Below are 15,578 nucleotides of genomic sequence, written 5' to 3'. Positions count from 1 at the left end.
AGTCACAGATATTGTTGAAAGCAAGCATGAGAGAAAGACAGGAGGAAGCGAAATGTTGGTTTGCTTTGCACAGATGAATAAAATCACAGAGTGACACAAACACATTAGCGTTAGCTTAACCCAAGAATGCTCACTGAGGAGCTGCCATGCATTCACCTGTCCTGGTATGTATGAATTAATCAGAATGAAAAGGGTTGAGTGTGCAGTTAGAGGTTTGGCCATGTCTGTTTGCTCAAAATGAATAAAAGGGTGTGTCCATAACTGAATAGGGTTCTTGGCATTTGTTTCATGGATCCTTTCAAACCTTGGGATCATCCTTCAAGGTTGGGCACGCCACCTTTGGCACAATCAGTCTATTTGAGGCAATCAAAATAAAATATTTCAGAGTTTTGGGGCCTTAATAGATGCTGAAAAGAGGGATGGACAAAACTCTATTTCTATGGCGAGAAAAGACTGCAGAATGCCATTTTAGTCCTGCATGCAAGGACTTCTTTTCTTCAGTTATTTAAATTCAGTTAAGATCTTTGAGTCACAATAATTTGCAATCTCCTTTTTTCATGTATTTGCATTCTTGTTTTTGAAATATTAATGTATGAGAGTATCTTAACACTTTGAAGATTTAAATGTAGGTTCTGTTGCTTTAAATTAGATAATGAAATTAGACTTTCATCAAGCAGCAGATCGTCATGCTGTGGAAGGTGCAGCCAATACTCAAGTCAAACATTTATTGAATGAGCTTAGAAGTAAACAGTTGAGCCGGAGAGAAAGGTTGTAAGATTTATTGGAAGAATGTTTGTACAGTCTGATCTTCATTTAGCTTCTTTTCAAACTTTTAATCTGGCAGAACTTGGCAGAGTGAGGCGGATTAGAAGTCGGGTCACTGCTGATCTGTTAAAGGCTATTTGGGTCACAGTGTTTGTAGCTCATGGTTAAAAATAGGTGTAATCAATAAAAACCAGTCTGTTTCCAGTCATTCTCCTGAGTTTTTCTCCCACATATTTTTTCAGAAGCCTTACAGCTCATGGCATACCAGACCAGATGTGGAAATATGAAGAATTGAGCTTATTTTTGAGAGCCACTGTCAGCAGTTTGGGATTTAAATGCTTCATTACACACGGTCGCTTTTGAACAACCCATACCGCACCATTCCGGGGCTTCCTTTAGCTGTATGCCTTCAGATAATAGTACGGTACAATTGCGATGCAGCTACTGGCCTCAGACAACACAGTCCATTTATTGGGAACAAAAAAACTTCACTTTTTGTGACAAGCCTGAGTCTTAGTGCATCATGTTGGTGCATTTGTAGGAACGCCACATCCTGAATACACCAGACCATAAAATAGCGTTCCAAACCACCCTGGCACGTGGCAGACTGTGGAAATGAGGAATAAAAACTTTCCAATGTGGCTAGATTGGTTTGGGAAGCTTATTGTCCTACAAACAGCTCATTGTAATTAGTATGGTTATATTTGTCTGAAATAACTTTTTTTATCCAAAATGTTCAATTATAATGAAAATAGAATATATTTTTACAGCAATGTAGATTTAGGAAAAATGTTCCTGGTGTAAAACTTCATGAAATGCCAATATCAGTGATGGTTCACTTTTGAATCACTTTTGAACAGCCTGATTTTGTCATTTTCTGTTTCGGTAACTATGGAGGGAGTTAGTTTATGGTCCTCACAGCCTGAGAAAACTCAGCTGTGTTCTTTGCTATTTGAATAAAAGGAACATGAACTGTTGGGGGAATTTTATCAAACTTTGCTGTGCCTCAATAACCATAAACTGCCCATGTCTTGCTGCAGATAAATGATGATCTTAACATCTAGAATTTGTTTCAGAGCATTTGATGTCTGTGTTCCAGATGATGTGCTGGTTGAGGAAGAACAGAGCAACTCTCTGCCCAGCTTGATGACCCCATCCATAACATCTGGTATGTCCTCGAGTATGGACATGCCAAGGAAGCGGAAGGGAAGCACAGACAACCAGTTAGTACTCCTCATACATTTGATCTGATTAAAATACACCAAAAAAAAAAAAAAAAAAAAACCCTGTTAAATTATGTGTTTATTTCCTCTCAGGGATTCAAAATTGGCTATGATTAGCGATGCAGATATGGAAGATGACCAAAACAGGTGCTTTGCTCATTTTTAAAGGGAAGCAAATATTTTTGTGCAAATTTTGTCAGAATAAATTTAATCTATCCTTGTGAATTTGGTGATTTTCTCTCCACAGGTCAGACGGAGAGGACCAGCATGTCAAAATTAAATGCTTCAGGTAGAAAAACCTTATAATAAACCTTAGGTTAAACAAATGTCTGTTATAGTTCAATAATCCAGAGCGTGCTACTTTTCAGAGGTCAGTGACATGTTTATTTAAATGTCTTTTGCAGGGAACCACACAGCCAAATTGAGAAGAGGAGACGAGACAAAATGAACAATCTTATTGACAAACTTTCAGCCATGATCCCCACATGTAACCCCATGTCCCGTAAACTGGACAAACTCACGGTGCTCAGAATTTATGTTGAAGTTTTGACCTTAATGTACGGTATTATATTTTTAATTCTGTTTTTTATATTGTATACTCTATCTTTGTGTGAGTCTATTTGCTGTTATTGCCTGTTACTTTGCTGCTGTTGCACAGATTTTTTTTTTTTACATTATTCTACAGTATTCTATCTATTGCTATGTTTTTGCCTCCACTGTGCCTCTTGTTGCTGAAAGTAAATCATTCCCTCCAGGTCCAGGATCTGATATTTCAGACAGAAATTAGGAGAAATCACAGAAATCACTTTGTTCTATATCACATAAATGTCTTTTGTTTTCATAATAATGTTGCCTTTATTTTCTTTTCTGTAATTCTATTTTTGTTGTCTTGTCTAATAATCCTCCACTTTATTTTCTAAAGACAGTCGTCTGAATACATGTCTAAGCTTCTCCACCGCTGACAAATTCTTCTGTTAAGAATTTATTAGATGTAAAATATGCATTACTGCCTAAAAATAAAACCTGTGATTACATCACTGGCCTCCCTCTGCAAGGAATAGAATCAGATATTTCTTTATCGCCAGGATTTCTTATGGCAGACGATGCTACGTGTTCACCTCTGAGGTTGATCCTCATCAGCACCATTTTTGCAGCCTTATGGCTTAATTTCTGCACATTTCCATACAAATTAACCCTCTCACCTCTGCAGCTTTCCTAAAGAATCCCCCACAGTATTCTTGACCTCCTCCTTCCCAGGTTTTAGCACCTGATTTTTCAAACTTGCAAAATCAAAAGGCATCTTTTCGGTTTTTTGTTTTTCTTTTATTCCAAAACAAAATCTTAGCTACTCGGTAGTTCTTATGAAGAAAATGAGAAAAAAAATATCCACTAGATGCCGCTTGTCATCCTCCTTCACTGTGTACCAGTTGGGATTGACACCTGTGGTGCTAGAGGTCCCAAAGTGATGATGAGGACTTTTCCAACTTTTGGATCCGTGCAGAAGAGAAAAGTGTACCTCAATGTCCTAAGAGCAACAGAATCAGAAATGTATGCGTCCTTAAAAGATCCATTGAGGAGTGGTTTTGAACAAAGGGGGAGCAAACTAGAGGTGTGAAATCCAGGTTTTAGTCCCGAAACATTGTGGCCCCGTTCTTCTCTGCAGCTGAAGAGAATAAATCGTCCAGATCCCCTCTCATCTCATAACCCATTCATTCATGGAGAGGAGGGGGCAGGTGTTAGTGGTTGTCCCCAAACCCAGCCCCTCGCTTTCACACATCATCCTCCTCATCAGCTCCCCAGCTCCACCTCTATCCATCCAGCTTGATTCATTTGATAGCTGCCCTGAAGACGAGCAAATGAAATATGCATAAGCCTGACATGCTGAGGAGAGGACTGCTGTGAAGCAGAATGGGTGAGCTTGAAACCAAAGACTGAGCCTTCAAAATCCAGGACAGCCCCTCTGTGTATGCCGTTTTTTAATAGTTATGAAATGTTTATGATGAAAATGTGTTTATATTTAAAATGTTTCATCATAAACATTCTCTGATGATAATGAGATGACAGAGTCCATTAGAGTTGACATGAACCTGTGAATGTTACACAAACACATCTTAAAATGATGGGCACTAAAAGACTAACAGAAGAAACCATTCATGCAAACAAATATATTCCCAATGAAATGCAGCAAATAAAAGTCTTTAAAAAAAAAAGAAATATGATAAAATTAAAAACAGACTGAATGAAATGTGCTCTGAGCATGAAACAGTGGGATCTATAAAGTAATCGTTGAATGTGCAGCTGGCAATCTTCTGCAGGATAGCTGCAAGCTGAGCACTTTCTAGTAAACAAGGTTCTTTTCTCTAAAGCATAATAGTTCTTTCTGATAATTCATGAGCCAATTTGATATTTTCCATCTGCCTTTTTAAACTTAATGTTCAAGGTTTTACACAAATACACTTTATCATAAATATCTTGAAATTATAAATCAAATAATCTAAAATAATTGATTTTAGATAGCCTCTTCTTTTTACAGAAGAGATTATTTTCTATGCAACCATAGTTTAGGTTTGGAGAACAGAAAATAGTTTATCAATCGGATTGAAAGAGAAACACTTGACGTGTCGAATGCCATGTCTGCCCTCTAGCGGTTGGAAAGAAGAAGTGGTTGAAGTGGAAACAATCAAAATTGTTATATTTCGCTTCTCTTGCAGTAAAAAGTTATTGTGTTTGAGTCCCAGCCTTGGGTCTTTCTCAATTAAGTTTTAATGTTCTCCTTGTGCATGTGTGGGTTTTCTAGAAAGGGTTTTTTGCATTGTTTGTCCTGTGTGTTGCCTTATGATGAATTGGTGATTCCTCCCAGGGTGTAATGTTGGCATTACACCCTGAATGTAACAGGCACTTAAATAATTAATGAATAAAGATATCTTAAATAAAATGATACAACTTACAAAAAAGACACAAGGCAAAATAACAATAAGAGTTAATGTGGGTGGCAGGAAGTTTAAATAACAAAAACAGGAGAATTTGATGATGTATAGTGAAAGCTTATAATGGGATGAAAACAAGTAGACTGAGGAGCATTAGAGTATTAGAGTAAGTCGTGAGATCTTGTCCAATGTCTGAGGGCTCTTCTCACTGATGGTAGTAAACCGGTTTCTTTCTTTTCTAAAGCATAATAGTTCTTTCTGATAATTCATGAGCCAATTTGATATTTTCCATCTGCCTTTTAAACTTAATGTTCAAGGTTTTACACAAATACACATATCTTGAAATTATAACTCAAATAATCTAAAATAATTGATTTTAGATAGCCTCTTCTTTTTACAGAAGAGATTATTTTCTATGCAACCATAGTTTAGGTTTGGAGAACAGAAAATAGTTTATCAATAGGTTGAAAGAGAAACACTTTGACGTGTCAAATGCCATGTCTGCCCTCTAGCGGTTGGAAAGAAGAAGTGGTTGAAGTGGAAAATTGTTATATATCGTTTCTCTTGCAATAAAAAGTTATTGTGTTTGAGTCCCAGCCTTGGGTCTTTCTCAATTAAGTTTTAATGTTCTCCTTGTGCATGTGTGGGTTTTCTAGACAGGTTAATTGGTCTCGCCAAACTGTGTTTAAGTGTGTGCATTGTTTATCCTGTGTGTTGCCTTATGATGAATTGGTGACCCTCCTAGGGTGTAATGTTGGCATTACACCCTGAATGTAACAAGCAAAATTAAATAATGAATGAATAAAGATATCTTAAATAAAATGATACAACTTATAAAAAGACACAAGGCAAAATAACAATAAGAGTTAATGTGGGTGGCAGGAAGTTGGGGAGAATAACAGGGAAAAGCAGGAGAATTTGATACTGTATAGTGAGAAGCTTTTATAATGGGATGAGAAACAAGTAGCTGAGAGAGCATTAGAGTATTAAAGTAAGTCGGCCATCCTTGTCCAATGTCTGAGGTTTTGTTTTCCCTCTCTGGACTGGCACTGATGGTATTAAATCAGTTTCTACACATCTGGTTTCGACACGTTTATTGTCTGGGCCTCATTTGGGGCAAATCTGTATGGTGTCATGCTCAGATGTTAAAAGTTGTTCCTGGTTCTTAACAGTTTCAAACAGAAGTAAATAAATTGTTTTGTGTACATATATACTTGTCTTAGAAGTCTTGATTCATAGCTACAAGTTTACTTTAGTATAAAGTTATGTCTTAGAAAATAATATTTATCGTGAAAAGTGAATAACATGAAGAAACTGGACATTTCATGGTAAAAAAAAAAAAGGTGGTCCCATTATTTTATACAATTATAAAATAACGGTCTCATATTTATAGTTGTATAAAATAATGGGATGTGGGTGGAGGGGGAGAAAACCACAACACGTGGGACCGGTGAGGGGGTGGGTGGAGAGGGAAAAAACCACAACACGTGGGACCGGTGGGGGGGTGGGTGGAGAGGGAAAAAACCACAACACGTAGGACCGGTGGGGGGGTTGGGTGGGGTGGGGGAACTACAACACGTGGGACCGGTGGGGGGTTGGGTGGGGGGAAACCACAACACGTGGGACCGGTGGGGAGTTGGGTGGGGGGGAACCACAACACGTGGGACCGGGCGGGGGGTGGGTGGGGAAACCAAACACCACATAGGACCACTGGTCCCCCCACCCCTATGTGTCGTGGTTTCCCCCCCATCCTATGTGTCGTGGTTCTCCCACCCCCACCAGTCCTACGTGTCGTGGTTTCCCCCCCACTCCCCGGCCGTACGTGTCGTGGTTCCGCCCCCACCCCGCCGTCCTAAGTGTCGTGGTTTCCTCCTCACCCTCGGCTGTACGTGTCATGGTTTCCCGCCCCCCGGCCGTACGTGTCGTGGTTCCCCCCCACCGTACGTGTCGTGGTTCTCCCCCCCCACCAGTCCTACGTGTCGTGGTTTCCCCCCCACCCCCCAGCCGTACGGGTCGTGGTTTCCCCCCCACCCCGTCCTATGTGTCGTGGTGCCCCCCACCGTTCCTACATGTCGTGGTTTCCCCCCACCCCCCGTCCTACGTGTCGTGGTTTCCCCCACCCGTCCTACGTGTCGTGGTTCCCCCGTTCTATGTGTCGTGGTTTCCCCCCCCCCCCCCAGCCGTACGTGTCGTGGTTTCACCGTCCAACATGTCGTGGTTCCCACCCCGCCGTATGGTCGTGGTTTCCACCCCGGCCCTATGTGTCGTGGTTCCCCACCGGTCCTACATGTCGTGGTTTCCCCACCCCTCCACCACCCCCGCCCCACGTGTCGAAGCTTCCCCCGCCCTATGTGTCATGGTTCCCCAGGCCGCACGTGTCGTGGTTTCCCTCCACCCCACCCGGCCCCACGTGTTGTGGTTCCCCGTTCTATGTGTCGTGGCTTCCCCATCCCCTGCCGTACGTGTCGTGGTTTCCTCCACCCCACCTCCCACGTGTCGTGGTTCCCTGTTCTATGTGTCGGTTTCCCCCACCCCCCAGCCGTCACGTGTCGTGGTTTCCCACCCCCGTCCTATGTGTCGTGGTTTCCCCTATGTGTCGTGGTTCCCCCAGGCCGCATGTGTCGTGGTTTCCTCCACCCCACCCGTCCTACGTGTCGTGGTTCCCCCATTCTATGTGTCGTGGTTTCCCCACTCCCCAGCCGCACGTGTCATGGTTCACCCCACCCACTCCCTATGTGTCGTGGTTCCCCGTCTATGTGTCGTGGTTTCCCCACCCCCAGCCAGACGTGTGGTGGTTCCCCCCCACCCCCCCTCCAAGTCCTATGTGTCGTGGTTCCCCCCGTCCTATGTGTCGTGGTTTCCCCCCACCCCCCGGCCGTACGTGTGGTGGTTCCCCCCCACCCCCCCTCCAAGTCCTATGTGTCGTGGTTCCCTCTCACCCCCCCTCCAAGTCCTATGTGTCGTGGTTTCCCCCCACCCCCTCCAAGTCCCACGTGTCGTGGTTTCCCCCTGTCTGTGTGTGGTTCCCCTCGCCCCATGTGTCGTGGTCCCCCCAGTCCCTACGTGTCGTGGATTTTTCTTTCACTTTTTGTGTATTTTAAGTGAAACATCTCAATTTGAAGTATTAGGATATTATGACAGTTTATGTAAGGAAATTAAAAATAATTTAGTCTGCAGTACAGACTAAATTTGTAATTGTGCTTTGTTAATGTGGTAGTGTTCTCAAATTGTGCTTCACTTAACCAAAGTGAACGATTTTTGGGAAAAAACCAGAGCGCCTGGAGAAAAACCTGTTCTTGCAAATTTAATAAGTAAAGGTCCTGTCCAGAACCGGACACCTTAAAGTGTGCTATGTTCTAGTCAGTGACGTACATTAGCCCTTTTGATGAAACACATAAGGGCATATTTCTTATTTTTGTGACAGATATGCACATTTGACATGACAAATTAACTTTACCTAATGGATATCTTTCGAAAAAAAACCTTTACAACCCAGAATCTGGGTTGTAAAGGTTTTGATTGTGATGCTTCTGTTTTTCTTTATTTTAGGTGATAAGATAAGCCTTCTGTTTTACTTTAGATCAGCCCCTCTGTGGATCTTCCGGTTAGATCACTCTGGCCACCCAGATGACCTCCAAGTCCTCCTGGTGGGTCTCTCCAACGTTGTGACCACCAGGTCCTCCTGGTGGGTCTCTCCAATGTTGTGACCTCCAGGTCCTCCTGGTGGGTCTCTCCAACTGGGTGACCTCCAAGTCCTCCTGGTGGGTCTCTCCAATGTTGTGACCTCCAGGTCCTCCTGGTGGGTCCCTCCAGCTGGGTGACCTCCAAGTCCTCCCGGTGGGTCTCTCCAACGTTGTGACCTCCTGGTCCTCCTGGTGGGTCTCTCCAATGTTGTGACCTCCTGGTCCTCCTGGTGGGTCTCTCCAATGTTGTGACCTCCAAGTCCTCCTGGTGGGTCTCTCCAATGTTGTGACCTCCAGGTCCTCCTGGTGGGTCCCTCCAGCTGGGTGACCTCCAAGTCCTCCCGGTGGGTCTCTCCAACGTTGTGACCTCCTGGTCCTCCTGGTGGGTCTCTCCAATGTTGTGACCTCCTGGTCCTCCTGGTGGGTCTCTCCAATGTTGTGACCTCCTGGTCCTCCTGGTGGGTCAATCCAGCTGGGTGACCTCCAAGTCCTCCTGGTGGGTCTCTCCAATGTTGTGACCTCCTGGTCCTCCTGGTGGGTCAATCCAGCTGGGTGACCTCCAAGTCCTCCTGGTGGGTCTCTCCAATGTTGTGACCTCCTGGTCCTCCTGGTGGGTCTCTCCAATGTTGTGACCTCCTGGTCCTCCTGGTGGGTCAATCCAGCTGGGTGACCTCCAAGTCCTCCTGGTGGGTCTCTCCAATGTTGTGACCTCCAGGTCCTCCTGGTGGGTCTCTCCAATGTTGTGACCTCCAAGACGTCCTGGTTGGTCACTCCAGCTGGGTGACCTCCAAGTCCTCCTGGTGTGTCTTTCCAATGTTGTGAACTTGAGGTTCTCCTGGTGGGTCTCTCCAATGCTGTGACCTGCAAGTCCTCCTGGTGGGTCTCTCTAATGTTGTGGCCTCCAGGTCCTCCTGGTGGGTCAATCCAGTTGGGTGACCTCCAAGTCCTCCTGGTGGGTCTCTCCAACGATGTGATCTCTAGGTCCTCCTGGTGGGTCTCTCCAATGTTGTGACCTCCAGGTCCTCCTGGTGGGTCAATCCAGCTGGGTGACCTCCAAGTCCTCCTGGTGGGTCTCTCCAACGTTGTGACCTCCGGGTCCTCCTGGTGGGTCTCTCCAATGTTGTGACCTCTGGGTCCTCCTGGTGGGTCAATCCAGCTGGGTGACCTCCAAGTCCTCCTGGTGGGTCTCTCCAATGTTGTGACCTCCAAGTCCTCCTGGTGGGTCTCTCCAATGTTGTGACCTCTTGGTCCTCCTGGTGGGTCAATCCAGCTGGGTAACCTCCAAGTCCTCCTGGTGGGTCTCTGCAATATTGTGACCTTCAAGTCCTCCTTGCTGGGTCCCTCTGACCGTATGGCCAATCTCCAAGCTTCCTGCTCCTTTGTCATTGTCTTCTTATTAAGATCTTCCGGTTTCCTTTTCTCTTTTTTGGCAATAGTACTTGTCTAAAAACTGTTTCTTTGGGGATTTTGTAAGCTTATCCAAATAAAATGCATTGGCTTTCTTGTAGGCTAAATTAGAAGGGAACTGGTAATTCATTTTCAAAGGTGCAGAAGGGTTCCAATAGTTTGAAGAGACTGTAGTTCACATCAAAGTGGGGTCTCATAACTAAATATTCATGACATATATATGTACCCAAAAGGGAGAAGGCAGCTATCAGTAAAATATATTTTAGTAAATACGCTGAAGAACGGCAAACACTTGGAAGGCGACGCCTAACAGCTAAAGGCACTGGAGCCTCATCAAGGTGGGTTCGTCCAGCTGAGTGACTTCCAGAACGCATGGTCCGCCGCCTGACCTGTTGGGTCTCCTGGACTCTATCATCTTGTCTTAATTCATCTGAAGAACTTGATCTCTCTAATAAACAAGTCGAACAAATAGGCTGAGAAGTGGTCTGTTGGTCTTTCCGATATTTGTCAAACACATCGTCCTCAGTTTCTGAGAATGACAAGCCCAATGATGTACTCTCTGTTACCTCATCAGTTTCGTCAGATTGGCCAAAAGAGATGTTATAAAATTCACGATTGATGTCACGATTCTCTGCCTCAATGACAGCAGTCTCTTCTTCTGGAATTATTGTTTCCACAGCAGCATCTCTGTCTGTTGTAAAAAATGTGTCTTGATTTTGCTCGTGTTGCTCCCTGACAGGAGTAAGGACTTCAACCTGCTCACATTCTGGAGTTGTGACTTCAGATGAGACTTTCTTTTCCTGGGGCATAGTTTGATTTTCATCTGCTTCACTCAAGTGAGAATCTGCAACGTCTTGAGTGCTTATTCCTAGTGTAGCACTAGGAATTACTTCTGTTGGCATTACTTGATTTGGTATTGTGTCAGATTGTTCAGACAAATGAATTTGAAGCTGAAGTACATCTGATGGTAAATGTAGAAGCTCTGCATTGTCACTACCAGTTGAAGTTGCATTTGCAAGTACATCCACCTCAAGATCATAAACACTCTGTTGCTCTGAAGACAGCTGGGTGATTTCTTCTTCATTTATTTCCTCCATAGCTTGTCTTCGCTGGAGGGCATCATCCTCTTCATTTATTTCCTCCATAGCTTGTCTTCGCTGGAGGGCATCATCCTCTTCATTTATTTCCTCCATAGCTTGTCTTCGCTGGAGGGCATCATCCTCTTCACTTATTTCCTCCATAGCTTGTCTTCGCTGGAGGGCATCATCCTCTGAAGTAGAAATCTGTTCTTCGTCACATTCTGGAGCTTCAATAGAGTACAAAATAAACTCCTCAGCTTGAGTATCCTCAAATTTCTTTGGTGTTGCAAAAGAGGTGTCCTCTGACCCAGATTCACAATCCGTTGTTTCCACAGAGTCACTAGAGTGCTGTAGTTTAGGTACATCATGATCATATTGTTTAGCATCCAAAAATGTAGAGCTGGCTGCACTCTGGTCTGTCTCTAAAGAAAATGTGCCCTTCAGATTTGCTTTATGAGGTTCTGCTAATTTATTAATTTTTTCAGTGAGTTCTGAAAGGTTTTGAACCCCACATTCAAGTTCATCTGCAAATTTCAGCGCATCTTTGATATTTTCATCTACATGATCCTTGTCATAATTTCCAGATGAACCTGCAGTGTCAGGCACAGGTGTCTTTTCTAGTATTGCACGCAATTTCAGGAGCTCAACTTGCGATTCATTATATAGTTTGTGGTAGTAGTCCTTTTGTTCCCTTTCTCTAGATAGTTCTGTATCAAGATCAGAAACTCTCTGGTAAAGGGAAAATACCGAGCTTATTTCAGCTTGTGGCTGAGACAAACTTCGTTCTGTATCGTGTGTTCCTGTCAGAGGGCCACCACCCAAAGTGGATATCTGTTCTTGATCATATTCAGGAGCTGTGATGTCCAAAGATGTGCCAGAGGTCTGAAAATTAGGATTCAAGCTTACATAACGTGTGCCTCTAGGCTCCTCCGTTGTAGCAGCAGAGGTCTCCAGTAGTGCAGTTAGTGGAGTATGAGTTTCCACTGCAACACTATAATCCTGTAAAGTAGGCACATACAGATCATCATTTTCAGTGTCTAAAAATCTGTAAGATGTGTACTCTTTGTCCTCAATGTCGGAAGAACTTGAGGACACAGAAATTGTTTCTTTGGGCTCTTCTACAATCATGCATGTATCGGCTGTTATTGCCATCTCTTGAGATTTCAAAACGAAGTTGTCCAGCATTACACGCAATTCCAACAGCTCAAGATGTTCTTCATCATATAGTTTTTTGTAATAGTCCTTTTCATCCTTTTCCTGAAGCAATTCCTCCTCGAGATCATTGTTTCTTTGTTTAATGGAAAGTAACTCAGTTATTTCTGCTTCTGTTGTATACGCATCCTGGTTCTCATGCTCAGCATCCAATACTGTGGAGATCTCCACATTTTGGTCAGTCTCTGAAGAAAATGTGCCTGTCATATTTGCTTCACATGGTCCTGCTAATTTCTTAAGTTTTTCAGTGAGTTCTGAAATGTTTTGAACCTTACATTCAAATTCATCTGCAACTCTCCGCGCAGCTTGGATATCGTCACATGGTTCTGCTAATTTCTTAAGTCTTCCAGTGAGTTCTGAAATGTTTTGAACCTTACATTCAAATTCATCTGCAAATCTCCGCACAGCTTGGATATTTTCATTTTCATAGTCATTGCCATCACTTTCAGATGAACTTGAAGTATCAGGTACAGCTGTCTTGTGTGTAGATTTCTGACTATTGTTCTCTAGTATTGCACGCAGCTTCAGGAGTTCAGCACGCAATTCATTCGATAGATTGCTGTAGTAGTACTTTTGGTCCTTTTCTTCAGATAACTCTGACTCAAGAGTGGAAACTCTCTGATGAAGGAAATTTACCTTGGTTATTTCTGCTTCTAGCTGACACAAAATTTCAGATTCTTTGCTTTGTTCTGTATCTTGTGTTCTTTTTAGAGGGCCACCACCCAAAGTGGATATCTGTTCTTGATCACATTCAGGAGATGTGATGTGCAAAGATGTGCCAGAGTGCTGAGAATTAGTATCCAAGCTTATGTAATGTGTGTATTTAGATCTCTCAGTTGTAGCAGCAGAGGTCTCTGCTTGTGCAGGTTGTGGAGCATGAGTTTCCACTATAACATTAGAATCCTGTAAAGTCGGCACAACCAGTTCCTTGTTGTCAGGATCTACAATTATGTAAGATGTGTTCTCTTTGTGCACAGCCTTGGAAGAAATTGTTTCTTTGGGCTCTTCTTTGGCTGTTTTTGCCATCTCTTCAGATATCAAAAGGAAGTTGTCCTGCATTACACGCAACTCGTGTTGTGCTTCGTCGTATAGTTTTTTGTAATAGTCCTTTTCATCCTTTTGCTTAAGCAATTCCTCCTCAAGATCATCATTTCTTTGTTGAAGGGAATGTAAATGAGTTATTTCTGCTTTTGTTATACACACGATGGTCTTCAGACACAGTAAAGTCCTCAGGGTTAGTATCCTCAAGTTCGTTTTGTTTTCCAAAAGTGGTGTCCTCTGGCACGGATTCATGGATTGAGTCCTTCATACTTGTTTCGCTTGGTTTTGCTAATGTCTTAATGTTTTCAGTACATTCAGATTTCCATCCAGGTTCGACATTTTTATCTACATAATCATTGCAATAACTTCCAGATGAATATGCAGTGTTGGATACAGCTGTCCTGTCTTCATATTTGTGATTCATCTTATCCAGTGCTGTGTGCATTTTCAGGAGCTCAACTTCCAACTCATTATATAGTTTGTTGTAATGATTTTTTTGATCCTTTTCTTTAGATAACTGTGCCTCAAGATCACAAATTCTCTGTTGAAGAAGAACTAACTTGGTCATCAGTTCTTGATCGCTTTCAGGAGCTGTTGTCTCCAGTTGTGCAGGTTGTGGAGCATCAAATGTGTCTCTAAGGTCATTCTGTAAAGAACTGTCCTTCGTGCTAAGAACTTCTTTTGGATCTGGTACGTTCCTAAATTTTTCAACTAACTGTTTGATCGTTTGAACTTGAAAGTCAAGTTTAGCTACAGATTTCCACACACCTTTTATGCTATCTTCCGCACTTTCATCATCATCATCGTCATCATCATTTCTAGATGAACTTGAAGTTTCAGGTTCTGCTGACTTTTCTATATAGTGCAGATTATATTTATCTACCGCTGCATGCAACTGCAAGACCACATTTTGTGATTCATTGTATAGTTTTTTGTAATAGTCCTTTTCCACCCTTTCATTTGATAACTCTGCCTCAAGATGATAAACTTTCTGTTTCTCCAAAAGTGGTTTCATAACAACTTCGTCTGGAACACACAGCATTTCAGATCCCTGGGTTTGTTGAGTATAACACCTTTGCTCGGCAAGTTCATCTTCCAAGGCAGAAATTTGTTCTGGCTCACTTTCTGTGGTGTCAGAGACTTCATATTCTTCCTCCCAAATCATATAGAGCCTGTGCTTGTCGTACTCAGGCTCTTCAGAAAATCTGTCTTTTGGGTCTACTAACTGATAAAGTTTCTCTTCACGTTTACGTGCAAATTTGATGCGTTCATTTACCTTTTCAAAGCTTTCATCTCCAGATGAACTTGGACTTTCAGGCACAGTCATGTCTTCTTCAAATTCCTGACTGACATTCTCCCGTACTGCAAAGATCTTCTCTTCTGCTGAATCTGTAACAATTCTTCTGAAAGAGCCAATAAGGTCTTGTTCCTCAGAGTCATCATATTGGTTATCTTCAGAGTCCAGAAATTTGTGACGCCTCTGTTCACTTTCTTCCAGCTCAGCAGAAAATGTCCCTTTTGCAAGTTCTTCACTTGCCATTGCTGAATATTCTGACTGGTCGATGTTCTGCCTAGATGCTTCCAGTTGATTCAGAAGCTCATCCAAAGCTAAACTTAGTCTATCAATATCGCTACTTAAATATTGGGTGGCACTGCAAGATGGACTTGTGTTTTCAAACTCGAACATCTTGTTTTCAAGCTCTATCTTTAAGTCCTGCCACATCGAATGCACTCTCAAGAGTTCAGCATGGAACTGAAGGAATTGGTTTATGTAATGCTCCTTTTCTGACTTCACTTTAAATATCTCTTTCTGAAGATTAAGGCAAGCTAAACTCACATTTTCAAACTCAGTTACGTTTTCTTCAAAACAGACATTGAATTTCTCCAACTTTGAAAACATCTTATAAAGCTCAGCTTGTGATTTAATGTATTGCCTTTTGTAATAATCCTTTTTGGCTGTTTCTTTTATTAAACACGACCTGTGATCACAATGTCTTTCCAACAGGAGAAATGCCTGATTACTTTCTTCTTCTTCTTCTTCTTCTTCTTCTGGTACACCAAATCTTTGTGAGTCCAAGGTTTGCTGTCTCTTGTGTTTTTGCTCCAAAGATATTCTCTGCCTAAGCTCACAGTCTGGAACTCCTTTCACAGAAAGAAATCTCGCCACAGATTCAGTATCCGCAGCTCTATAATTTGTCTCCTTGCTTGTTTGAGCCTTTCCAGCATAGATCTCCTTTTGCT

This window comes from Gambusia affinis, linkage group LG08 (genome assembly GCF_019740435.1).
Source record: "Gambusia affinis linkage group LG08, SWU_Gaff_1.0, whole genome shotgun sequence".
In the NCBI taxonomy this organism is placed as follows: Eukaryota; Metazoa; Chordata; class Actinopteri; order Cyprinodontiformes; family Poeciliidae; genus Gambusia; species Gambusia affinis.
Note: the sequence above shows the minus strand (reverse complement) of the source record.